The sequence below is a fragment of the Talpa occidentalis genome, unplaced genomic scaffold (genome assembly GCF_014898055.3).
Source record: "Talpa occidentalis isolate TD23 unplaced genomic scaffold, MPIMG_talOcc4v2.1 talOcc4.4, whole genome shotgun sequence".
Taxonomy (NCBI): Eukaryota; Metazoa; Chordata; class Mammalia; order Eulipotyphla; family Talpidae; genus Talpa; species Talpa occidentalis.
In genome coordinates, this window is record NW_023604295.1 from 79,052,524 (window position 1) to 79,080,074 (window position 27,551).

The 27,551-nt window shown below is 36.1% G+C and overlaps 1 protein-coding gene and 1 pseudogene across 1 annotated transcript in view; both read right to left on the reverse strand.

The window, feature by feature from the left end:
* The window catches only part of LOC119257643 (EGF-like and EMI domain-containing protein 1), an 879,693-nt gene that overhangs the window by 770,470 nt on the left and 81,672 nt on the right, over nt 1-27,551 (reverse strand). The gene's annotated exons all lie outside the window — the stretch shown is intronic.
* Nucleotides 500-1,015, reverse strand: LOC119256888 (plakophilin-4-like; annotated as a pseudogene).

Below are 27,551 nucleotides of genomic sequence, written 5' to 3' on the forward strand. Positions count from 1 at the left end.
TAGTTTATCCAATGAATTAATGCTGCATTCTATCATCTGTGGGTCTGCTAATCCTAAGTGGCCTATTTGGCCACCATTTTGTTACCTGCAGCTCTGCATTCCTATACAAGGTCAGAACTGCTGGTCAATCAGTCAGAGCCTAATCTTACAAGGTGCCTTTCAAATCAACCAAGAGCTTAAAGCTTGGTCACTCTGAGAAGGCTATGCATCATGAGGTATGACAGGGAATGCCCAGGGTGCTGATGACTGCAGACTTATATATCACGAGGTATGACCAGGAATGCCCAGTCATCAAGCAGATGAAAAGTGCCTGGAGGGCAGACTGACAATCCCTGATACTATAGATGACAAAGCACATTTGCTAGTGTCACGCCTCCTTTTTTTTTTCCTTTGTCCTTCCTCTCACAACAGATGCTTTATAATTATTCTATCAAGGGCCAGAATCTTGCTCTTCAGCAGCATCCTGCATTATGTAGCCTGCTCCACAACTCCTGTTTCTTTACCAGCGTGCTATTGTCCCAACACGACAATCATCTTCCTTATTCAAATTCTGGCTGTGTGGAAACCCCCTGCTTCCTGGTGCCCCTTGTCAGAGTAAGACTTCATCTGCCTTGAACTTCTTGATTTACTCAGTGATCCCTTACTTTCATGGACAGATTTCTGGCCTGGTGAAGAGATGGTCCCTTATCCTGGCTCTGTTGGGAAGGACAATGTCAGAAACTCTAGAACTGCTTACATCAGTATTTGGCACATCTCCAAAGAAATGACTTCTCCATTGAACCAATACTGGTGATGCTTAGTAATTCTGCCCCAAATATCTTTCTAGCTGACTGATAACAATGTTTTTCCACTTCTAATTCTTGCTTGAGTAGCTGAAACAAGCTGCTGTTCCTTCAAGGAAATTAGAAGAGTGATGACTGATCTTGGGTTCCATGTGTGGGCAACTGGAAGAAGCTTTCTGGAAGGTCTGTGATTGTCCCTCTTCCACCAAGGAGGCCTACTCTGGAACTGGCATTACTCTTTCCAGGTTAGGCAGTGGCCATAGTAGCTCTAGAAATAAGGGACACTGTAGCTGAGGGTTAGTCACTAAGTAAACTGGAAAAATTAAAAAGGTGCCATGACCCAGCAGCTACAGACCCTCATTCCCTCTCCCCTCAAGCAGCTCTCCCATCAGCCCTGACAGCAGTGATGGCCAACTTTTCCCTCTACCCATGGTGCTACCTCTGAGGCTGGAATCCACAGACTCACTTAGCCCGGGAGCTCCCTCTACCGCCCAGAGGTCATGAATGATGCCCACCTGGCTGCCAGCCCACCTGTCAGGTCACACAGTAGACTTTTTTTTAAAAGAAATTATAAAATTTTTGAAATGGGGGAAATATACCCCATATATTTGAGGAACTCTCAAAACATAAAAATCAGAAGTAATCTCAATCAAGATTAGTACAGAGCAGAGAAAACTATAGTGTGAAACACCAATGCATAGCAAGAGTCTCTCCAAGAGAGTTCTTTAGGAGGTTTAAGTTTGAAGCCAGTGAGTACAAAAACAGAAAGGACACAGGACACATCATATGAGTAGATCAATTAATATGTATTTAGAAGAGTGAGTGCAGATAGCAATTCCCTTGCAGACAGAGTAACTTATTCCCTTAGCATTAAACTCAAAGAACTTCTCTCCTAAGAAAATGTGTTGCCTCCAGTAGAGATTTGGCACAACTCTATAATACAGGGTGAGAAATTATATTAATAAGATACTTCACTCCCCAAGTAAAATTCTTACTTGGCAATGGAGAACTTCATCAAACAGTCTTCCCTTTGCTCAACAATGCCAATATACAATGCTTCCTATCAACACACTAACCATTTGCAGTTTGAAATAAAAAAACTAACCATTTGCAGTGAGGAAAACAGAACCTGTGAACCTGAACAACAATCCCAAGTAAGCTAACTATAATCATTAACTAGATTTTTTTTAAGATTTATTTATTTATGCATACAAGAACTGGGGTACAGGGCCAGAGGTGTGGTGGGTGAGAGGATTCACCAGAGACAGAGTGGGGAGTAGAACAGGCAGATCCACTGAAATACAACACTGAGGGGAGCAGCTGGAGAGATAGGAGAGGTCTGCTGCGCCATGTGGGTAGCAGCTCCCTGGCTGGGGACTACACTCCTGCTGCAGTGGCTGCAGATAGCTTCATAGTGCTGAAATTTAACCCCATGTGCTGCCAGAGAGGCCACTATAATCATTTAACTAATTTTAACTAACAAATATAAAAGGCCAAACAAGGATCAATAGATATTGGAGGAATAGTAAAAGCCTGAAAATAAAGAACCAAAACAAAGATATAAATTCACACACCTGGGAGAAAACAGTCAAATCAGAAGGGTAAATGATTCTTGAAAAAATATTCTTAGTATCCTAAGAGAGATTCAGAAGCATATTACTTCTATAAATTAAGAGGAAACTTCTAAGAGTAAGGGAAAATTCAAGGACAAAAAGCAATGATATACATATACCTTAATAAAAATAAATTATGACCTCAGTCAGTACCTATTTAGCTTTTTTGAATATTAAATCCATTTACCCTTATCACAAATTGTGTGTATGCATGTATATATTATATGTATAAAGTTTCACTAAATATTTCTTCATATAACTATATATTTTCAATGATAATTGTCCTTATTTTTCAAAAAGGACTCAAGATCCGTGGATTTGCTGTGATGCAGTTTGAAAACAATTGGTTCAATGCTTGAATAAAACAACTGAAAACAAATGAGCCATACCATAAAATGAGGATAGCTCACAGAATGAAAACTGAAACAAAGAAATGGATAAAAATAAAAAGCTAAGAATTAGAGATAAAAAAAAATCTAAGAGGCAGAACATTTATTTAGGGAAGAAATGAATCAATATAGAAGAGAAAAGAATAAATATAATAATAAAACAGAACAGAAATATGTGTTTTTAAATGGAAACGCCTCAGATAGGCTATGCAAGATTAATAACAGTTTTAAAAAATAGACACATATCTACAAATTTCCTGCTGATTTCAGAATTCCAAGGATAAAGAAAAGATCCCAAAAGAATAAATATAAAGCAACAACAATCAGTGTGAACACTTGACATCACTCTTCATGATTTTAGTTTCTTTCTAATTCTACTGTCTACAAGCACACCCCAAAAGGAAGATTTTTCAGGGCATCCCCTGGTGGCACAGGCGTTTGAGCACCACGCTGTGAAGCTGTCCGCAGCCTCTGCTGCACCGGTTCCATCCCGGCCATCGGGTAAGGGTCCCACATGGTGCTGCAGACCTCGCCTATCTCGCCCGCTGCTCCCCTCAGCAATGTATTTCGTCAGTCTGCCTGTTCTGTTCCCCACTTTGTCTCTGGTGAATCCTCTCACCCTCCCATGCCTCTGGCCTGTACCTCAGTTCTTGTATAAATAAACAAATAAATCTTTTTTTAAAAAAATTAAGATTTTTCAAAACTTAAAGCTAATGATAATGAATCTAAAATTTATATAGTAATGAAAGAATTGGAGGCTCTATTCATGGCACACGCCACCCCCAATTCACACACCCAAACACCTCAGGATCAATGGATGTGAAAAGCTACATAATTTGTAAGAACTTTGTCAAAAAAGATAAGATCAAAATGGTAAGTGTTCCAAGGATATTTCATCTGAGTCTTGGCAAAAGATGATGCTAAAATAACTTTACAACCTTACAACAATTATACAACAGACTTTCACAGTGACTGGAATTATTGTGTTTTAGAGCCAATGTCTGTTTCACCTGGATAAAAGTGGATGCCTAGTATAATGTTTGTCTGGATAAATTTTTTCAGTTTTAGATGTCAGTGCTATTGTCATACTATTCTTTGGGGACTGTGTATATTCTGTTAATTCCATTAGATTAGATAATATCTATTTCATCAAGGGACACTTTAATGAGCATTATTATAAATTCAGTGTACTATCTGGAGGTTTATAGACAACTTATTCATATTGTTTTCACAGATTATTATTAAATTCACTTTGAAAATATGTGCATTTTTTTAAAGATCCATCTATTATTTATATAAGAACTGGGGTACAGGCCAGATGCGTGGGAGGGTGAGAGGATTCACCAGAGACTGAGTGGGGAACAGAACAGGCACACTGACTGAAACACACTGCTGAGGGGAACAGTGGGTGAGACAGGAGGGAGAGGTCTGCTGCATCATGTGGGTATCTGTTCAGCCTGCCAGGATTGAACCCATGTTGCAGAGACTGCAAACAGCTTCATAGTGCTGCACTCAACTACCTGTGCCACCAGGGAGGCCCCTGAAAATATGTACTTTTATTTCTATATCAGCAGATGTCTCATTAAATAGAACTTTCAGAACAGTATTTAAATTATTACCTCAATGATAGCTCATGGAAAAGTTAATAGAATTTTTACTTAAAATTTTACACATTGGGGCCTCTTGGTGGTGCAGCACGTTGAGCGCAGCGCTGTGAAGCGGTCCACGGCCTCTGCAGCACAGGTTTGATTCCAGGCTGGCCAGGGAGATACCCACATGGCGCAGCAGACCTCTCCTGCCTGGCCCACTGCTCCCCTCAGCAGTGCTTTCAGTCAGTCTCCTGTTCTGCTCCACGCTTGTCTCTGGTGAATTCTCTCACCCTCTCGTGCCTCTGGCCTGTACCACAGTTCTTGTATAAATAAAATAGATCTTTAAAAAATGTACATATTTATTTCAAATTTACTTACTTTATTATAATTTTTATTGTTACTTTATTATATTTTTAAAATAGCAGTGGTGTTAATTTTTATAGCATTAGACTTAATTAAATTAATATACTGTTATATTAACTGAGTTCTTAGTCTTTGTTTCTTAACTTTTTGGTTTAGAATAATTATATTAACGTGTAAAGAATTCATATTTTTTCTGTCAAATTTTCTTTTGGAGTTTTGCCTTTATATGAGAGTTTCCAGGTATTAAAATAAAAAAATCTTGTAACAGTGACTGTGGCATGTACACTGGGGGGGAGGGTATGTGGTGTAAGTTATCTCATTTAACAAGGGAAACACAAGAGGTGGTTTCTGGACTGATTCCCCAATACAGCATCAGTCACCTAAACTCTTTTCTTCTTTCTTTCCTTCCCCATCTTTAACAGTAGTCACAGATTGTTTCTCACACCTGATACATCATGTTTGCCAAATAGCTGCCACCACTCCAGACATATCAACAAATCTCTCTGAACCTAATATTAGGACACCAATTCAGCTTTCCCAGGTGTTCTCTAGCAGTTTCCCATAAGTTCTATTTGTCAGAACTGAGTCAATCAGCCATACCCATAAAGTGAAGAATACTGAAAAAGTGCACTATTGGCAAAGAGGAACATAATTGCCATCCTTGGTTTATTTTATTTATTTTAGTTTTTTAAAGATTTATTTATTTATGCATACAAGAATCAAGGTATAGGCCAGAGGTGTGGGCAGTGAGAGGATTCACCTGAGACAGAGTGGGGAACAGAACAGGTGGACCTACTGAAATACACTGCTGAGGGGAGCAGTGGCAAGATAAGAGAGGTCTGCGGCACTATGTGGGTAGCTCCCTGGCCAGGGATGGAACTCGAGTTGCAGTGGCTGCGGATAGCTTCATAGTGCTGCATCTTAACCCCTTGTACCACCAGGGAGGTCCCTGTCATCCTTGGTTTAGAATTGGACTAAATTGGGGCTGAGAGGGTTACAACAGAAAGAAAATAAAATTCTATTAGCAAGCAAAGAGGTGGAGTAGAGATAGTTTGAGGGTCAATTTAATAATATGCCTACCACCATATTTATTTGATTTTACTTGTAAGAAAGATTTTGGCTTTTGTATTAAATTTATCATATTCAGTAATCAAAGTTAATGCTTGTTTTCTGAAATAGAATATTTTCCATTGTAATTTTCAATGCTCTGCAATGGTATACTAAAGTAAGTCCTTAGAATGTAAGTAACATTGGGCCTCCCTGGTGGTACAAGGGGTTAAGCACCACACTATGAAGCAATCTGCACTCTTTGCAGCACAAATTCAATCCCCCCCCAGCCAGGAAGAAACCCACATGGTGCAGCAGACCTCCCCCCGCTCTCCCGCTGCTCCCCTCAGCAGTGTATTTCAGTCAGTCTGTCCGTTCTGTTCCCCACTCTGATGAATCCCCCCCTCCCTTCCCCCCACCCCCCGCATCTCTGACCTGTACCCTAGTTCTTGTATGCATAAGTAAATAAATCTTTTTTTTTTAAAAAAAGAAGAATGCAAGTAAAATCAACTGATTTCAGAAACTTTTATAAAGTAAATGATCTGACTTTTTGTACTATTTTATTAGGATTATTAGTCTAGTTAATATTTCACATCTAGAGTAAATATTAATAATGATCTATTTTCAGAAATATTTCACTTATATTTTCAAATATAATGTCTTAATGTTTAATACAGCTGAAAAATTAATCTCATTTAAATCTATATTCTCTATTTTTCAACATTATTTTTCTTTTGCTCTTATTGATTAGACTTAAAAAAAAAAGTCTGAATGTTTGTTTTATGAATAATTTCTGCCTTTAATTTTATTATCTTTCTCCTAATTTCTTTACTTATACTGTTTTAGCTTTTCTTAACTTGCTATTTAAATTCTTGATTAATTTATATTTTTAACTCTGTTAAATAATGAAAGGAATTAGGGTTAAGAGTTCTCTATTATATTCTGTTTTGGTTGTGTCACTTAAGTAAAAATACTTCTAGTTCTCATTTGCAGTTTGGTATTGGAGAATTAATTTTACTTTAAAAACAATCATTAGGGCCTCTCCAGTGGCGCAGCAGGTTGAGCACAGCTCTGTGAAGCTGTCTGTAGCCTCTGCAGCGCGGGTTCGATTCCTTGCTGGCCAAGGAGATTCCACCTAGCCGAGCAGACCTCTCCTGCCTCGCCTGCTGCCCCCCTCAGCAGTGCCTTCGTTCCCGTCTGCCTGTTCTGCTCCCCGCTCTGTCTCTGGTGAATTCTCTCACCCTCCTGTGCCTCTGACCTGTGCCACCTGTTCTTGTATAAATAAATAAATCTTTAAAAAATAAATAAATAAAAATAAAAACAATCATTAATTTTAGTTTATTTTGTATCCTTAACTTCTATTTAGTAGATGTACCTGTGTGTAATTTTAAGAATGAGATATTTATAAATAAGATTTCTTGCTTTTTGAAAGTGCAGGTTCGATTCCCTGCCAGCCAGAGAGATTCCTACATGGTGTGGCAGACCTCTCCTGTCGTGCCCGCTGCTCCCCTCAGCAGTGTATTTCTGTCGTCTGTCTGTACTGTTCCCTGCTCTGTCTCTCGTAAATCCTCTCACCCTCTGGTGCCTCTGGCCTATACTCCAGTTCTTATATAAAAATAAATAAATCTGGGCCTCCCCGGTGGTGCAGCGGTTGAGCGCTGGGTTGCGAAGCTGCCTGCAGCCTCTGCAGCGCTGGTTCAATCCCTGGCTGCTCCCCCGCCACTGGAGGAGGGTCCCACATGGTGCGCAGACCCCTCCTGCCGCCCACTGCTCCCTTCAGGAGTGTACTTCGGTCCTTCTGACTGCTCTGCTCTCCACTCTGGCTCTGGTGAATTCTCTCACCCTCCCGCGCTTCTGACTGTACGCAGTGCTTGTATAAATAAATGAAAAATAAATCCTAAAAAAAAAAAGAAAAGAAAATGCATACATGTGCAAAAATGAAAAAATGATGTAAAAAATATATTTAAAAAAATAAATAAATAAAAATAAATAAATCTTCAAAAAATAAATAAATAAATTTTACTTATATTATTTTAATATTGTTAATATATCCTACTTTTTTTAAAGATTTATTTATTTATTTGTTTGTTTGTTTGTTTATTTATTTATACAAGCACTGGGTACAGTCAGAAGCTCGGGAGGGTGAGAGAATTCACCAGAGCCAGAGGGGAAAGCAGAGCAGGCAGACTGACAAAGTACACTGCTGAGGGGAGCAGTGGGCGGCAGGAGAGGTCTGCGTGCCAGGTGCGACCCTCGCCCCACAGCAGGGGATCAAACCGGTGCTGCAGAGGCTGCGGGCAGCTTCGCAACCCGGTGCTCAACCGCTGTGCCACCCGGGAGGCCCAATATATCCTACTTTGTTGATTTATATTACTTAATTTTTCAATGACTGAAATCCTAAATATTAAAGTGTTTATTTTTGTCAATTTTGCTTTTACATACAACAGTAATTACAACATTTCAAATCAAAGTAAACATTTCATGGAAAATTAGTTTGTCAAAAATCAGTCAAGCCATTTTTGTTCTAATTCTATTTGTATTTATTTCTATTTATCGGCATGTTACCCAAACCATTGTTTTTGTTTTGTTTTGTTTTATTTAATTCCCTGTCCTTGAACCAATAAGAACTAATCACATAATAGTTTTTAACTAAATAAAAATTTTATTTGTTGACTGAGGATTTTTACTCATTAATTATTGGTACTGGATTATATTTGGTCTCCACTATATAGCCCTATGTTGTTTTATAAAGTGTAATTTGATTGATAACTTTTAAACATTTTTGTATTCCCCAGTAATTTACACAGTATTAATAATATTTTAATTCTATCAGTGGTTAATGAATTAGAATAAAGATTTTAAAAAAATTTACTTACAATCACACACAAAAAAAAATGAAATACCTGGGAGCAAACTTAACAAATGAGGAGAGTAATTTATACTTAGAAAACTATAAGACACTGCTCAAAGAAACACAATAGGACACAAAGAAATGGAAAGACATCCCATGTTCATAGATTAGAAAAATAAACATTATTAAGATGGCCATATAACTTAAGTAAATTTACAGATTCAATGCAGTGTTTATTAAAATCCCAATGACTCTTTTCAAGGAAATGGAACAACTACAAAATTTATATGTAACTACAAAAGATACCAGAGAGCCAAAGCTATCAAAAGATAAAAGAAGAAAGAAAAAAAAAAATACTGGATGGTCTCACTCATAGCAGGAATTTAGAAGACCTAAATAAGGGACCAGAAAAACAACTAATTATAATAAAGTAAAAAATCAAAATCAACAAGCAACTATAAACCAGAGACACACAACAGGGGCGGGAGGAGTGGGAAGGATTAGGGTCAAAATAAGGGGGGTGGAAATTGCATGGGGAATATAACCAAGATGAAAATGCATACATTGTGCAAAAATGAAAAATGATGTAAAAATATATAAAATTAAATTAAATTAAAAAAACAAAAAAGTGGATTTATAAGCAAAAAAAAAATAAAAAGAAAGAAAAAAAGAAAGAAAACAATGGTATCACACTCCCTAACTTGACACTATCGTACACACTAACAGTAATTTAAACTATATTAGAGCAAAAACAGAAACACAGACTAATGAACTAGAATATGAAGCCCAAGAAATAAACCCACACAAATTTGGATAGTTAATATTTGATAAAAAAGCCACATCATACAATGGAGGAAGTCTCTTTAATAAATAGTGGTGGGAAACATGTACAATCACATTCAAAGGGAACAAAATATTAAAAGAAGTAAAATAAAGAAACAGAACTTTAACTCCATGCACAAAAATTAATTCAAAATGGTTTAAAGACCTGTACAGAAGGTCTGAAGTCCTAAAATTCATAAAAAAAAAAAAAGTGGCACATTACTACTGGACATCAACCACAGATATGCATTTGGGGGCTCAACCCCAACAGCAAAAGAAACAAATGCAAAACTAAACAAGTAAGACTACAGCAAATTAAGAAACTGTTATACTTCAAAAGAAACACAAAAATAAAAAGGCAACCTACCCACTGGAAAAGCATATTTGCCCATTACATATCTGACAAGGGGGATAATTTCCAAAACATATAAATCACTCACACACCTTATAGCAACACCACCACAGTTAATTAGAAAATGGGCAAAAGATCTAAGTAAACACTTGTTAAAAGAAGACACGCAGATGACTCACAGGAACATGAAAAAATGTTTACCATCACTCGGGATGAGTGAAAGGAAAATCAAAATCATAATGGAATATCACCTCACTCCTAGAAGAATTGCCTTTGTCAAAATAAATGGAAATAACGAATGTTGGTAAGGATGTAGAGAAAAGGAACAGTTATCCACTGTTGTTAGGAATGCAATTCAGTGCAACTTCAATGGAAACCAGTATGGAAATTCCTTAAAGAAAAAATGAGATAGGGCCTCCCCTGGTGGCGCAGGTGGTTGAGCGCCACGCTGTGAAGCTGTCCACAGCCTCTGCAGTGCCAATTCGACCCAGGCCAGCCGGAGAGGGTCCCGCCTGGTGCAGCAGACCTCTCCTGTCTCGCCCACTGCTACCCTCAGCAGTATATTTCGTCAGTCTGCCTGTTCTGCTCCCCACTCAGTCTCTGGTGAATCCTCTCACCCTCCCGCGAATCTGGCCTGTATCCCGGTTCTTATATAAATAAATAAATAAATCTTAAAAAAAGAAAAGAAAGAAAAAAGAAAACAGAAATACACTATGAATCAGCAATATCACTGCTAGATATTTAACAAAGAATATGAAAACCCTAATACAAAATAACTTATGCACTTTTATGTTAATAGCAGCACTATCCACAGTAAGCAGCCAAGTCACAAAATGAACCTAAATGTCCATCAACAGATGATTGGCTAAAGAAATTGTGGGATATACACACAATGGAATACTACTCCTCTATCAAAAAGGATACAATGGAATCTTTCAGGAAAGAATAGATGAATCTTATACCAAGCAAAATAAGTCAGATAGTGAAACACAAATATCAGGTGATTTCACTTAAACAAAAATACATTCTGGCATTTGTTTCTCTTGCTCTTGGTTGCATCCCTTAATACATATCTGTGTTTGATGTCCAGTAGTAGTTTAATAATTCTTAAACTCAATGTAAAGTGAATGGGGGATAGAGGAAAAGGAAAAGGATAGGGCATTGACATGGGAACATTAGTAGAGGTTGAGTAAAGCATGCGCACATCTGGAAGTGTGAAATGTACTGCCAATATTATTTTTTGTAAGATTTATTTATTTATTTATACAAGCATTGGGTACAGTCAGAAGTGCAGGAGGGTGAGAGAATTCACCAGAGACAGAGCAGGGAGCCAGAAAAGGCAGACTGACGAAGTACACTGCTGAGGGGAGTAGAGGGCGCCCCAGGAGAGGTCTGTCGCGCCTTGTGGGACCCTCTCCGGCTGGCCTGGATCCATCAGGCACTGCAGAGGCTGCGGACAGCTTCGCAGCCCAGCACTCAACTGCTGCGCCACAGGGGAGGCCCGCACTGCCAATATTATATAAACATATAAAGACTAACAAATTAATTAAAATAAATATTTAAACTATAGGTCCTAAATTATTAAAAATCAAAAACATTTTGTAGCCTTTTACACCCACACAAAGATAAGGGGTTTAGGATGGTTTCACCTCTCCTTATCCTCTTTTATACATTCAGGTCTTAGTTGATATAATCTGTGATCTTAACCTTGTTTCAATTAATATGTTGACATTACTCATAGTACCTTAAGAATTTTTAAACTTTGTCCACTGACTATTATTATCAAATGTATAACAATCCTCATTATTTAAAGGATCTAACAAATTAAACCTTAACTCAAATCTATCTCCACTTTTTTTTTTAACAAAAATATCCTCATTTTTAACATTTCAAAGTTAGGTCATCTCAATTGGGAGACTATTCCATAGAGTGATTAAATTTTTCAAAGCAGTTATTTTTATTTATCTTTTCATTTCAAAAATTTTACTAGTGAATAGTTAGGCATATTTAACTATCTTCTCAATAATTTTGTTAATTGAAATAAATCCTATCCAAAAGAATCTACTCACTTTTTCATAAGTTGCTTCCCAATTTCAGGCTGCATATCAATTACAAATCTTGGTTTTCAATGTTATGAGTTGGCAGGATTTTTTTCCCTGTTGCGTCTTCATGGAAATTTAGAGACCATTCATATCATTTTACCCCAAAACTTGAATATTTGCTTCTTATTCGACAAGTGACCCTGTGGCTAGATATTCCTTTTTCATTTGAAGATAAGTCAGAAAAAATAAGTAACATAGAAAGGAATTAACTAACAAAAAGAAAAACTAAATGCCATAGGCATTACAGAGTGGCTATTTTAAAATTAAAAGACCATAATAGAGAAATCAAAAATGTGATAAGCAAGAATGGGAGGGGCACTGGTTAAATTACCAGTTTATTGACTTGGAATATGTTTAATTTGCGCTAGAATAAATTAATATTTCTAAGCTAAATAGTCCACTTCTAATCATACTGAATCAGCCCAAATTCCAATGAACATTCCTTCAAAATTCTGACCAGTAAGTATGATCACGATCATGAAGATATGTATAACTTTCTCTAACCTCATATCAAAAGTTAATTCAAACTTACTTGGTCACTAGTAGAAATGTGATAGCCCTTTTTGTGGTCTAATAGAGCTTAAGAACGCTGGTTGCCAGAGTCTATTTAACATAATTTCCTAAGCAGTGTGGATAATGAGATAAGATATTCAGGGAAATTAAAATGTTAATTATGTGTACAGATTGGTAAATATGCTCAGTGATTTGAACTGATTCATTATATGAGTTTAGATTATGATTGCAAAAGTGAATGTCAACCATTCATGACACACACCTTTTTCACAAAATATCAACAGCCAAAATCAATCATGTACATTCCAAAAATTAACAACTATGATAAATTATTCTTAATTTGCTCTTAATTCCAAAACGGTTGTTCTGACACTTTAAGCATCCTCAAAATAAATACCTGTACCCAGTTTCTCTTCTGTCTAAAGAATTTCAAATAATATAACCATTAAGTTTAGTGATACAAAATTTATCCAAGCCCACATAGCTAATAAGTTACAAAGATAAAAATTCCAAATAATTGGACAGAATAGAAAGGCCCGTATTTTTCTGTTATAATTTTGACTATACATTAGGTGCTAAGTATTGAGTGTTCACTATTCTTCACTATCTGCACGTACTTCTCTAAACAGTGTTGATAGTTTTATTTTTCCCATTTTGCAGAAAGAAAAAAGGTTCAGATATTCTTATTTTGTATTGTATTAGCAACTCCTGAGAAAACAAAAATTATATATCACTTCAAGTCACTACACTTGTTATTTGTCAGACAATAAGTGTAAAACGTGTTCTGAAGTATCTCTGAAGAATAGTCCTATTATTTGGAAAATTTGGAACGTGAAAAGTCAGATCAATTAGTTTTTTAGATGGCAAAAAGGTAAAGAGAGTTCTGATCAATGGAACAAGCCAAGATGGACACTAGGAGATATGGGCACAATGGATTATTCTGGCGTGGTTCTCATTTTTGGCAGCCAGGGTAGAATCAACAGCATATCAGCAATTTTCACTTGTAAATACTGTAAATAACTCTTCTCTGTATGGCTGTCTTCTCAGCTACTCTCAGCATTTTGGGAAATGCAAGTCCCAGAGAGCCAGTTACTGTTTTGCTCAGGGCGAAGTGTATGCTCTTTATAGCCCTATCTGCTTGTCCACTGAATATAATATGTGCCAACTTTGCTCATGAGAAACAGAAACAACTCCCATGATTCAATTAAAAAGCAGCCCTTAAAATAGAAGATAGGCTAGAATCCATACCATTATGGAGAAACAGTACAGTGAGATATCATTACACCTTTAACTAGATATTAGGGAAAATAATAACCTGACTAAAGATTAGAATATATTTGGTTTTTCTAAAAGATGTTTATATTCTAAGTTATAGCTTTATCGTTTAATTTGAAATGCTTATGCACAAAACAAATTGTTTAATTGGTACATATATCAATTTTGAGTCATAATTGTCTAAATAGTTTCCTGCTTAATCATATATGAGGTCAGCATTATCCATACATCTGCTCACTTCTTAATTACCAAATTTGCTTTCAGCAGAGAGCTGATTGGTGTAAATAAAATATGCTTCTATCTTCTCTGGTTTCACAGGGACATGACCATTCTGTCAAATATACTATCTATGCCTTTATTAATTTTTATGTTGCACTCATTATCACCCCTGAATGTGTCCACCCACACTCGGATCTCATTTAAACAATGGCAGAGTCTATAATATTGCTACCAAATGTTTGCAGAGGCAGCAACTATATAGTCATATATATTTTATGAGAAACAGGTCTATCTTAAACCTTTTTCATGATGATTAAGAGAATAGAAAATTATTTCAAAATCAAGCATCCAGGTTTATCAGCTGACATGTAAAAGTCCCAACATTGTGACATTTGATCAATGTCTTGTTTTCAACTCCATGATAGCAATGAAAAAAAATTAAAACCATCCCTTACCTACCTAATAAAGTGGCTGCAGTGACCAAAAGATACTATGTGAGGCAAATTTAAATATGTTAACAGAACATTATAGTGCTTAAATACTGAAATCACCCTAAATATTTGATAAAAAGTGAATGGTCTTCATATTACAATTGTGTTATAGATTATGTTTATAAGAAGTGATTAATATCATACATTATTTCAAAAAGACACAATATTTTCTAGTTAAGGAAAAATAAATACTTAATGAAAACAGTTTAGATATTAGCAGTATTATTGGTGGATAGTGAGATGATAATCAAATTAAAAATTATAATTTCTGAATAAAGTTGGAAAAATTAGTAACTAATCACATGTGACAGAAAAAATAATTTTCTTTATTTTACATACCTAAAATAAATACATATTTGATAATTGTAAAATAATTAAAATATATGCAAAATATTGGTACACTACAATATACTACCAAAATATATGTAGTTAACAGAAATATTTGAATAGAGTAGTAAATTATGAAGTCCATTTTTAATTAATATAGCAGTTTGTTAAGTTCAAGTTTCTTAACAATCTAGATGAATCAAAGTGTTTTTATTCTACTATTGCAATTTGATATATCAATTCCATTTATACACATCAAGCACAAAGTAAGTATAACATGGATCTAGTCCACTAAATTAACTTATATGTTAGCATACAATTTTGCTGTTAAAATAAGAAAATTCAAAATAAAAGCTGCCTGAACATGAATTTATTTATTTAAGTATGATATTCAAGATTATTTGATTAGCAGTACTTATTAGAGGTTTATTTACTTAAAGAAAATGTTACACATGCCAACAAAATCATCATTAGTAGGTAATAAATAGCATTAACATGGTTTAAATAAGACTCAATTAACCTTAATAAAAATAAGCAAGTGATCTTCTTAAAAATTATTACAAACAATTTAAAATATTGAGTTATGGACTATCAACTCAGGAAAAAAATAAACAATGGAAAAAACACATTTGTTGTAGGCTTCAATACCCCTTTCTCACCAATGGATACATCGATGAGACAGAAAATAAACAGGGATAAAATAGCTTCAAGTAGAGAATTAGACCTCATGAACATCACTGACATATGCAGGGCACTGCACACCCAAAAATACATTATTCTCAAGTACTCATGGGACATTCTCCAAAAGAGATCACATTTTGGGGAGCAAAACAAATATCAACAAATTTGCAAAGATTGAAATCATGCATAGTATTGTATCCGACCATAAATATCAAACTAGAAATCAACTATCAAAAGAAAGAGGGAAATACTTTAATACATGGAGACTTCAAAACACACTACTGACACACTACTAGTCAGTGGGGAAATCCAAGAAGATATTTAAAAATACCTCGAGACAAATGAGAATAAGCACACAACTGTACAAAACTTATGGAATCTGCAAAAGCAGTATTCAGAGATAAATATATAGCAATACAAGCCTACATCAAGAAATAAAAGACATTTCAAATAATTCTCTCTCTCAATTTGAGGAATAAGAAAACTAAGAACAACAAAAAAATCCAAAAGCAGTAGAAGAACAGACATAATAAAAATCAAAACAAAAGTAAATGATACAGAAATTTAAAGGTAGTCTAAACAATCAACAAATCCAAAAGCTGGTTCTCTGAAACACTAAAAAAAAAAAATCTAGCAAGGGTGACCAAGAACATAAGGAGAATTCTTAAATAGAATCAAAATTAGGAAGAGAAATCACAATAGATGCGTCAGAATAATGAAAGATATTGAAAGACTATTATGAACATTATGGATAATGAGGATCATGAGAGACTATTATGAACATTATATTCTATATCAATTTAAATAACCTAGAAGAGATGGACAGAAACTTAGAATTATACAATCATCTGAGATTGATTAAGGAAGAAATGCGAACCCTGAACAGATGAATCACATGCAAGGAAACTTGAAATATTAAAACAAAAAAATAATTCTTCCCCAAAAGAAGAGTCCAGACCAGATGGCTTCACAAGTAAATTTTCACCAGAACTTCAAAGCAAACTAATGTCAATCTCGCTCAAACTCTTCCAAAAAACTGAAAAAGAAGGAACACTTCTAAACACTTTTTATGAGGCCAGCATTACTCTAATAAAAAAAAGATAACAGACACTAAAAGGAATATTACAGATTGATCTCCCAAATGAACATGGAAGCAAAAATCCATAATAAAATCCAAGCAAACCCAGCACAGCAAAGCATTGAAGAATTATACACCATGGCCAAGTGTCATTCATACCAGAGATACAAGGATGGCTCAACATCAAAACAAATCATTGCAATTCACTACATCAACAAAAAGAAAGCTAAAAGCCATATGGTTATATCAAGATATGCTGAGAAAGCATTTGATTAGGCTAACATCCATTTATGATGAAAATCCTCAAAAACGGGATAAATGAAACATAATTTAACATAATAGTCATTTGCAACAAACCCACAGCTATTATCACTCTCAATAGTGAAAAATTGGAAGCCTTCCCACTGAGATCTGGTACAAGACAATTATATCAACTCTCACCACTACTATTCAACATAGTCTTGGAAGCTCTAGCTAGAACTAGTAGACAATTAAAAGATATAAAAGGAATCCAAATTGAGAAAGAAGTAAAGTTATCACTATTTATAGGTGACACAATAATACACACAGAAAACCCTCCAGATTCCATGGGAAAATTAATTTTTAAATACGATCAATTTAGCAAAGGGCAGGATATAAAATAAACATGCATAAATCAGTTGCCTTCCTATATACAAATAATGAGATAAAAAAGGAAAAACTTGAGAAAGTAATCCCACTTATAATTGCAAAAAATGTTAAATGTAAATGTAAAACTAACAATGGAGGTAAAAGACCTATACAAAGAGAAGTACAAGACATTGTTGAAAGAAATTGAAGAGCACATAAAAAATGGGAAAATACTCCCTTCACATGGATTGGAAGAATCAATATTGTCAAAATGGCCATTCTACCCCAAGCAATTTACAGATTCAGTGCAATCCCAATAAAAATATCAATAGTGTACCCCTATGTTTATTGCAGCACTACAATAGGTAAGAGATGGAAGCAACCCAAATGCCCAAAAATAGAAGACTGGATCAGAAAAATGTGGTATATATACAGAATGGAATACTATTCAGCAATCAAAAAAGGTAAACTCATGCCAGTCACAGCAACATGAATGGAGCTGGAAGGGATTATGCTCAGTAAAATAAGCAAGAAGGAAAAAGAAAAAATATTGCAAGATTTCACTTATAGGAGGAATGTAGGGGAACCAAATAAGGGACCAGAAAATAATAATAATAATAAATTAAAAAACAAAATTAATAGGCAACTATTAATCAGAGATACTATGCAGGGGAGGAGGAAGGAGAGGGATCAGAAGAGGGGAGAGAATGTGTTCTTACAAAAGGGACTATGGTGATGGCGCATGAGTGAATTGGTGGTGGGAATTTGGCAATTTTACTGGTACTACACCTGAGAGGAGAAAGCATGCAATGTACAAAAAAGGAATAATGATGTAAAATCTATTTCTCTATCTATCTATCTATCTATCTATCTATCTATCTATCTATCTATCTATCTATGTATCTATCTATGTATGTATATATCTATCTATCTATCTATCTATGCATGCATCTATGTATCTATCTATAATTAAATTTAAAAATATATCCATAGCATTTTTTCAAAGAACTAGAACAAACATTACTGAAATTCAAATATAATCACAAAATACTCCCAATAGCAAAATCAATCTTGACAAAGAAGAAAGAGAATGGAAGTATAACACTACCAGATCTTGAGACATATTATAAAGCTGTAATTATTAAAACAGAGTGGTACTAGAACAAAGACAGACACACAGAAAAATGGAATAGAACTGAGAGTCCAGAAATAAACCCACACCCACATAGACAGTTACTCTATAACAAAGGATCCAAGAATATACACAGGAACAAAGATAGCCTGCTCAGTAAATTGTGTTAGGAATACTGGCCAGCTGCTTAGAAAAAAATGAAACTATTTTTTTTTACACACAAAAAGCTATTCAATGTGGATCAAAGACTTAGACAGAAAACAAGAAATCATAACAAACATAGAAGACAGTATATGCAGGCCTCCCAGTGGCACAGCAGGTTGAGCACAGTGCTGTGAAGGTGTCCGCAGGCTCTGCAGCACAGGTTCGATTCTCGGCCGGCCAGGAAGATACCCACATAGTGCAGCAGACCTCTTCTGCCTCACTCTCTGCTACCCTTAGCAGTGTCTTGGGTCTGTCTGCCTGTTCTGCTCCCTGCTCTGTCTCTGGTGAATCCTCTCACCCTCCAATGCCTCTGGCCTGTACCCCAGTTCTTGTATAAATTAAAATAAATAAATAAATCTTAAAAAAATAGAAGACAATATATGCAAAACATTTCATAACCTAAGCTTTAGTGATGCCTTTCAGGATTCAGCCTTAACAACAAGGAAAACAAAAGAGAACATAAACTAGAGTACATCAAACTAAAATGCTTCTGTACAGTGAAAAAAATAACTAAAATAAAAGGACACCATGCTGAAGGGGAAAAATATTTGCACACCATATATATTACAAAGGGCTAATATCAAAGACATACAAAGGATTCATAATACTTTAAAAAGCAATAACCCAATTCAAAAATGGGCAAATGACCTAAAAAGACATTTCTTCAAATAACACATTCATACTGCAAATAGGCACAGGAAAAAAGAAATGTTCACCATCATTTATTACTAAATAAATGAAAATCAAGACCATACAGAGAATTCACCTCACACCTTGGAGAGTGGTCCGTATCAAAAACACCAGAAACATCAAGTTCTGGTGAGGATGTGTGGAAAAGGAACCCTATTACTCTGCATTTGGTATAGCAAACTCTTCTAGCCCTTGTGGAATGCAGTATGGTGGTGCCTCTAAATATTAAAAACTGGTCTTCCATTTAATCCAGTAATTCCACTCCAAGGCATCTACTCTAAAAAAATCAAAACCATTAATTCAAAAGGAAATCTGAACTCCCATGTTTACTGCAGTGCTAATTACTATAGTTAAATTATGGAAGCAACCTAAGAGTCCCAGAACAGCAGAGTAGGTAAAGAAGGTATGGGGGGGGTGTGTGTGTGTGTACACTTGGTGCTCAAATGGACTATTACTTGGTGATCAAAAAGATAAACGTGTGCCACTGTGGCAACAGGATGGAGCTTAAAGGAATAATGCTCAGTAAATAAATCCGAAGGTGAAAGATCAATACTGGATGGTGTCACTAATATGTGATATATAAAGTAACTAAACTAAGAGCTAGATAAAGACTAACTTAAAAACTTACTCTTTATAGCTGTCTACAAAACATAAGCACTGAGGGTGGGAGGGGTAGGAGGATGTAAGAAGAAAGAGGGAAAGAGCCACAATGGCCAGTGGTGGTGGGCTAGTAATGATTCTGTGGTAGTTGCACTACAGTGGTATTACCTAATGGAGTATCCAATAAAAATATTAACTAATTAAAATAAATTTTAAAAATAAAATAAAATAACTGAATTATTATTTATTATTAAATATTTCAGAAGTTGATTATAAAATATTTTGGTTCAACAAATAATTAAAATTAAGAGAATACTAAAGATTATTTCAATTGTTGAAATTACTGCATAAAATTACTGCAGGATGTCTCTTGAAAAGGAAATCACATATGGACAAATAAAGTAATAAATTAATGATGAAAAACTATCATATTAATAATTTCAAGAAAAGTTTTTTCACATACAAATTTAAGTTCAGATGTATCTTAATTCATGAAACATTTAACTATCAAGGACATCTAATTAATGGTATTTCTCATGTTGGCTTCGTAGAACATATTTGGTAGTATTCCTTCTTTTTCAATTTTTCAAAAGAGTTTGTGTAGGATAGGCACTAATACACTGCTGAATGTTTGGTAGAATCCATTTATGAAGCTGTCTGGGCCTGGGCTTTTGTTTTTGGGGAGTGCTTTGATTACTGCCTCAATTTCGCTGCTTATAATTGGTCTGTTTAGTTGTTCTATTTTTTCTTTGTCCAGCTTTGGATGATTATATCGTTCTAGAGATTTGTCCATCTCTTGAATTTGTTTGCATATAAGTATTCACAGTAATCTCTGATTATTCTTTTGATTTCTACTGAAGCCAACATTACACTAGTACCAAAACCAAACGAAGACAGCACAAAAAAAGAAAATTACAGGCCAATCTCCCTAATGAACATTGATGCAAAAATCCTTGCCGACAAAATCCAACAATGCATCAAAGGGATAGTACACCACAATCAAGTAGGATTCATCCCAGGGGCACAAGGATGGTTCAACATATGAAAATTGATAAGCGTAATGCAACACATCGACAAAAAGGAAAATAACAACAATATGATCATATCAATAGATGGCGAGAAAGCATTAGACAAAGTCCAACATCCATTTATGATGAAGGCCCTTGAAATTCTCGGGATAGAAGGAACATACCTTAACATGATAAAAGCTATATACGACAAACCCACGGACAATATTATATTCTCAATGGCTAAAAGCTGAAGGCCTTTCCTTTAAGATCAGGAACAAGACATGGATGTCCTCTCTCACCACTGCCCTTCAATATAATACTGGAGGTCCTAGCCAGGGCAATAAGACAAGAGTAAGACATACAAGGAATCCAAATACGGAAAGAAGAAGTAAAGCTATCACTACTTGCAGACAATATGATTATATACATAGAGAACCCTAAAAACTCCACAGAAAAACTATTCAAAATAATCAACCAGTTCAGTAAATTAGCAGGATACAAAATCAACACACAAAAATCAGGAGCCTTCTGATGCACAATCAATCTGAAGAAGAAGAAATCAAGAACACCATCCCTTTTATAATTGAAACCAAAAAAATCAAATACTTGGGAAAAACCTAACAAAAGACATTAAAGACCTATACAAAGAAAATTATAAAACACTGTTAAATTGAAGAAGACACAAAGAAATGGAAAGGCAACCCCTGCTCATGGATTGGAAGAATTAACATTGTTAAAATGGCCATCCTCCCAAAAGCAATATACAGATTCAATGATAGTCCAATAAAAACCTCAATGACATTCTTCAAAGAAATAGAACAAATACTGATGAAATTCATATGGAACCACAAAAAACTACTAATAGCCAAAGCCCTACTGATGAAAACAAAGGAGAAAGGAGGTATCACACTTTCAAACTTCAAGTTATACTACAAAGCCATAATAATTAAAACAGTTTGGTATTGGAACAAAAAAAGACACACAGACCAATGGAACTGAATAGAGAGCCCAGAATAAAGCCACACTTACATGAACAACTAATCTTTGACAAAGGAGCAAAGATTATGCAAGGAATGTGGACAGTTTGTTCAATAAATGGTGCTGGGAAAACTGGACCCCCACATGCAAAAAAAATGAAACTAGACCACTACCTCTCACTGTGCATAAAAATCAACTCAAAATGGATACAAGAACTGGACATAAGACCTGAAACAAAAAAATATATAGAAGAAAATAGAGGTAAAACACTACAAGACATCCATCTCAGAAACATCTTTAAAGACTCATCACCCAAAAAAGTGATAGTGAAGGCAAAGATAAACACCTGGGATTACATCAAACTGAAAAGCTTCTGTACAGCAAAACAGACATTAACCAAAACAGAGAGACACCCCTCTGACTGTGAAAAAAATCTTTGCACTCCATTCAACTGATAAGGGAGTGATCACAAAGATATACAAAAAACTCATCCAGCTCAACAAAAACAAAATGAACAATCCAGTTAAGAAATGGGCAGAAGAACTTAAAAGACATTTCTCCAAAGAGGAAATACAAACGGCTAACAGGCATAGGAAAAATGTTCAACATCCCTTATAATCAGGAAAATGCTAATCAAAACCACATTGAGATACCACCTTATGTGCAAGAATGGCACATATCAAAAAACAAGCAACAACAAATGTTGGCGAGGATGTGGTGAAAAAGGAACTCTTCTACAATGCTGGTGGGAGTGCAAACTAGTCCAACCACTATGGAAAGCTGTCTGGAGGTTCCTCAGTCTACTACAAATGAAGCTACCATACGACCCGGCAATTTCACTCCTAGGGATCACTCCAAAGGACACAAAAACACTGATTCAAAAGAGCACCTGTACACCTATGTTTACTGCAGCACTATTTACAATAGGTAATACCTGGAAACAACCCAAAATGCCAAAAAATAGATGACTGGAACAAGAAGATGTGGTATATATACACAATGGAATATTATTCAGCAATCAAAAAAGATAAACTCATGCCATTTGCAGCGTGGATGGAGCCAGAAGGAATTATACTCAGTGAAATAAGCCAGAAGGAAAAAAAAAATATCAGATGGTTTTACTTATAACAGGAATATAGGGGAACCAAATAAGACATCAGTGTAAAAAATAATAATAACAGTACAAAACACAACAAAGCAAAAACAGACAAATATAAATAAGAGACATATTGCAGAGGAGGAGGAGGGAGAGGGATGAGAGGGAGGGAGGGAGGAGCACAGAGGACTGTGGTGATGGTGCATGGGTGCCCTGGGGAAGGAAATTCTATGGGGATTCAACCTGAGGGGGTGGGGGGAAGCAAATATTGTTTAAAAAATAAAAATAAAAATAAAAATAACAGACCACTGACCCTTGCATGCTGACCCTTATTGGAAAATATCAGGACATAATTTATTTATGTGCCACACACATTGTTCTAGGTGCTGGGGATATGCACCATTAATAAAAGAAATAAAATTTCAAAAAAGTGATTTGGTCACTCATTAAAAATTGATGTTTATTTCCTAATGATAAAGATGAATAACTGATAATTTAAAGAACAAAATATACCCTATTGTCTGTGCTAAATAAATCCATAAGAAATTAATGATCCTGGGCCTCCCCGGTGGCGCAGCGGTTGAGCGCTGGGTTGCGAAGCTGCCCTCGGCCTCTGCGGCGCCGGTTCGATCCCCGGCTGCTCCCCGGCCACCAGAGGAGGGTCCCACATGGCACGCAGACCTCTCCTGCCACCCGCTGCTCCCCTCAGCAGTGTACTTCGGTCCTTCTGCCTGCTCTGCTCCCTGCTCTGGCTCTGGTGAATTCTCTCGCCCTCCCGTGCTTCTGACTGTACCCAGTGCATGTATAAACAAAACAAACGGACAAACAAACAAATAAATAAATAAATAAAAAACATGCCTCTATTTAAAAAAAAAAAAAAAAATTAATGATCCTGAAAATGAAAGCAAATAAATTAGTTAAGAAGTGTATTTAGGAAAAGGGGGACCTCCCTGGTGGCGCAAAGGGTTAAGTCTCAGCACTCTGAAGCTATCAGCAGCTATTACTATAGCACAAGTTTAACCCCAGGCCAGAGAGGATCCACATGGCTCAGCAGACCTCTCCTTGTCTCTCCATTGCTGCCCGCAGCAGTGTATTTCAGTAGATCTGCCTGTTCTGTTCCCTACTCTGTCTCTGGTGGATCCTCTTACCCCTCCACACCTCTGGGCTGCACCCTAGCTTTTGTATGCATAAATAAATAAATCTTTAAAAAAAAGAAATGTATTTAGGAAATGAAGGGGTAATTTTATTAAAGCCATAAGTATAGGTAAAAGCCACAATTGGCTTATTATAAAATTTTCCAGCCTAATTGTTATTACTGTTATTCCTCTAGCATATGTTCTTACTATGACAACTTCTTAAAAATAATGTGTTTTTAAAATTCCTTGTGTAAGAACACTCAAAATACTCCACAGCTGTTCTCTATTGAAATAGTTTAGGGTTCAAACACTGATATAATGATTTTTTCTTTCAACTGCTTTCTCAAAGAAAAGTTTTGTTCCCTGCTGTATCCTCCAGTACATTTATAAATGTTCAATCAGTATTTGTCAACTTCTGAAAAAGTGACCAAGATCCTTTAAGGAAAGAAAACCACTCTATCCCCTATTACTGTTCTCTACATGCAAGTTTGGCTTGTGTAAGAGCAGAAAACAAATTTCCCCTGACCTCTCTAGGTTCTTCTCAGGCTGGTGGAACAAACAAATTGACAATAGACAGATGCGCATGGAAAAAAGAACAAATTTAATTACAAATGTTATGCCTTTATATGTATTTATGTGCCTATAAATTCTAGAGTAAATGCACAAACCTAAGGGTTTTATTCTTGAGCTCAAGAAAGGAATAGAATTCTGGGGTGTCGAGGAAAGAGGAGGACTCAAATGACAAGACCAGACACTCTGGAATCACATAGGAAGGTTTCTGATAGAAAGTTGATTTCAGGAGGGGCCTCCCTGGTGGCCGCAGGCAGTTGAATACCGCACTGTGAAGCTGTCCGCAGCCTCTGTGGCGCAGGTTCGATCCTGGCCGACCAGGGAGATTCCCACATGGCGAGGCAGACCTCTCCTGTCTCACCCGCTGCTCCCCTCAGCAGTGTATTTCAGTCAATCCACCTGTTCTGTTCCCCACTCTGTCTCTGGTGAATCCTCTCACCCCCCCCCCCACACACACAACTCTGGCCTGTACCCTGGTTCTTGTATAAATAAATAAATCTTAAAAAAAAAAAAACAAAGTCTATTTCAGGAGATAATCCTAAATCTGGGTAATCTTCATTCTTCCAGTTGCTAAGGTAATGGTACTAGTTTCTCTTGAAGCCTCCAAGGTCTTCATTGACCTTAGTTCCACATGCTAAAGTGACACATATCAGAAAAAGATCATTCTGTACTTGCAGAGATCCTTCACTTACACTTCATTACCAAGAAAGAAAAGGAATCACCACATTCCAGTGCAGATGGGCTCAAAAGAGAGAACAAATGAAGACCCAATCCTAGCAACCTGGTCAAAATTGGCTATCTCTATAACATATCTCTCATCACATCAGACTCCAAGGGTAAATAATAAATTCTCTTATTAGAAAATATGTACATTGATTGGCCTGACTGGCTAATGGGAATCACAGCTATATCTACAATGTAGTATAACTCACAGCTAGGAATGTGCTCTGGAGGCTCATTATTTAATTAAGAATAGGAATTACAAGAACACTAAATGCAATGAAGCAGCACAATTTGCAAGGGCTCCAAATTTATGGTTTTCATTAATTAACATAAAGTAGTGTAGGCAACGAAATCAAGTGATCTGCTCAGCTATTAGAATCTTGAGAGTTAATTAATATAACAGCACAGATCATTGAGCTTAGAAATTATGAGCAACATATAGAATTTTAAGGAGTACCATGATGTTTTATAATTACAAGATACTCCTCTGCTCCTTTAAATTATATTCTTTTGAAGCTTGATCCCTTAACTCAATTCAAGATCAGATAGGGCTAAATCCATATGAAGGGAAAACAATTAGAAAACATGAATTCAATTCTGAAAATCCTCCTAATAAATGAGTTGCTTATTTACTTAATCAACTGTTATGATTACAGACCATTAGTGGCCATTAATAAATAAAACTATTTGTATTTCACAAGTTTATTTGAATTTCATACCTCCTAAATTTCTCACCAGGGACAGAAAGAAAAAAAACAAAGTTTCTTAAGCCTACCGCTTAAAATGCAGGAGAGCAAATTCTCATTTCTCCTCTGGACTGAAGTAAACTTGAAGGAAATTGGAGATGGTGCAAATTGCCACCACTGCCATTCTAAGCATCCTGCATATCCTGCACTCCCCATCTGACTTCTCCTAAATTTAATAGCTCTGGAGTCATTCAGGGTCATTGTTCCTCTTCATCTGAGGGAAAAACTATGTAAATAAATGCTTAAATTGTTCCAAAAAAAAAAAAAGACATGCAATGCAATGTAACATGAATAGTATTTTCTATGATGTCTTTATAGCTTCCATTACATCTTAGTTCATTTTAAGTTACAGAGAAAAAAGAAATCTTGTCCTTAAAGTCAAGGCATCAATGACCTAAATAACGCTTTCTCTGTACAAGCCCAGATTCATATATTTATTTCACAATTATAATAATCAACACATATTGAGTGTCTAAAATGTGCCAGATGCTTTACTCTAGCTCTGTATAGATTACCTTATCATTGTTGAAAAGAATCTTGAAAGGTAGGTCCTTATGTTATATAACAACCACCTGTTATGGACTAAAGTGTGTGTCCCCACCCCCCAAAAAATACAGTTAAGATTAAATTAGGTTGAATGGTTGGGATCTAATCCAACACACCTTTTGTTCTTGAAAGAGGAAATCAGATGCACCCTAAAGGGCAGCCAGAGGAGGACACAGGAAGAAGACAGTACTCTACAAGGCAAAAAGAGAGGTTTCAGAGGAAATGAAACCTGTTGCTATCTTGAACTTGGATTTATAGTCTCCAGAATAGTGGGGCAATACATTTCTGTTTTGTAAGCCATCCGATCTGTGATGTTTTGTTATAACAACCCTAACCAATGAATACAGAAGCGCTAATGTTGAAGCAGTAACTCTCTAATAGCTAATGATTTCACTTAACCTGATTTATCAACATTACTAATATGTAAAACGTATAGAAAATGGGTAGGAGAGATGTGAACACATTCACCTCTGCTCACAAAATAAGCTCTCTCCACCTTTTCAGTGATTTAAAAAGGGGGAAAAAAAGTTGTCAAAAGAAAAGTTGCACAGAAGTAGGATATTAAAATAGATCACAATCATTCTATTTTGTTTTTGTTTTTAATTTTTTTTAAGATTTATTTATTTATTTATTTATACAAGCACTGGGTTCAGTCAGAAGCGCAGGAGGGTGAGAGAATTCACCAGAGCCAGAGTGGAGAGCAGAACAGGACGAGATACACTGCTGAGGGGAGCAGTGGGCGGCAGGAGAGGTCTGTGTGCCATGTGGGATCCTCCCCCAGGCGGCCAGGGATCAAAACGGTGCTGCAGAGGCTGCAGGCAGCTTCGCAACCCAGCGCTCAACAGCTGCGCCACTGGGGGAGGCCCATCACAATCATTCTATTTTGAATGCAGCATGGATTAACATTGAAGGACCAACCTCTTCCTTTTGGCCATCCCTGGATACTCCCCACACTGACCCTTTCTCCCCAGAGGTGTTTAAGGACAGACACAGCAGGCAACTCACTGCAGCACACTG